Source organism: Elephantulus edwardii, unplaced genomic scaffold, assembly GCF_000299155.1.
Source record: "Elephantulus edwardii isolate Elephantulus edwardi_28Jun2011 unplaced genomic scaffold, EleEdw1.0 scaffold00047, whole genome shotgun sequence".
NCBI classification, from domain to species: Eukaryota; Metazoa; Chordata; class Mammalia; order Macroscelidea; family Macroscelididae; genus Elephantulus; species Elephantulus edwardii.
Window position 1 is genome coordinate 16,275,109 of NW_006399797.1, and position 1,441 is coordinate 16,276,549.

Here is a 1,441-nt window from a genome sequence, read left to right on the forward strand (position 1 = left end):
TGACTCTTCAGATGTACAAATACCACCAAGTTCAAAACTATTAATATACACTTACAATGCCTTTGTTCTAGGAAAAGATAAGTGTATAAGTCACTTTATCTAATCATTCCAAAGTAAATAAATTTCTTTCCACCCTGGACTTTTTTCCGGGAGTGGGTGCCAAGAATTAGGCTTACCAAATCACCTGGCAATAATAAAAACTACCCTTCCTTCCTCTCTTCAGGTGGACTGAAGTGCCTTTGTCCTCTGTTAACTCTCATTTAGCTAGCTTATTCAATACATCCTAAATTTTCTTAAATTTGCTGAAATGTGCAGCAGGATAATATCTGAAGGAAGGTGCAATTGTTGAACAGTTACACAAAACGCTCACTGTGCCTCTGATTTTTATTCAGAAGATTTCAAATGCTGGCAACAGTCAGAAAACATGATAACAACTTTGTTTTTAAGAGTATCTGCTTCTAAAAATAATTTTTTAAGGAAAAAAAAGAGTATCTGCTTCTATGTCTTTTGCCCATTTTGCAATTGGGTTATCAGCCTCTTTTGTGTGTGGAGGCCCTATAGGATTCTGTAAACTTTTGTTATGAGACCCTTGTCTGGGATGGCATTGCCAAATATTTTTTTCCCAGGCAGTAGGCTTTCTTTTCACCCAACTGGAAAAAAAGGTTTTGATGCACACAGGGATTTAATCTTTAGGAGGTACCGTTCATCTATGTTATTATGCTCTTCTAGCTATGCAAGACTTTTCACAGAGGAAGACATTCAGATTGCCAACCGAAACCTGAAGAGACGCTCAGAATCACTGCAAATAAGAGAGATGCAAATCAAAACCACAATGAGATACCATCTCACCTCTGTAGCAGTGGTAAAGATTAATAGGACAGCAAGTAGTAAATGTTTGAGAGAATGTGAAGAGATTGGAACTCTCATACACTGTTGATGAGATTATAAAATGATACAACCACTCTCGAAGGCAGTTTGGCATTTCCTCAAAAAGCTGAGCATAGAAATTCTAAATGACCCAGCTATTCTACTGCTAAGAATATACCCCAAGGGAAATAGAGCCAAAGACACAAATGGAGACTTGTATGTACACTGATGTTCATAGCAGCTTTAGTCACAATAGCAAGAAAATTACAATAGCCAAAATGTCTAAAACGAATGGGTTGAGAAATGGTGGTATATTCATTGGATAGAATATTATGCAATACTCAGGAGTAATGATTTTGAAAAATACTATATAACATGGTAGAAGCTGCAGAGCATTATGCTGAGATAACTAATTCAGTTTCATAAATGGGACAAGTATTGCATAAGACCATTATTGTAAAAATAGAAGGATTACTAATAAGATGTGTACCAAAGTCCAAAGGGAATGGTGGGAGGAGGAGGGAGTTTGAGGGTCGGGAAAGGGAGAAGTCTTGAGGTCACACAATTTTGTAGG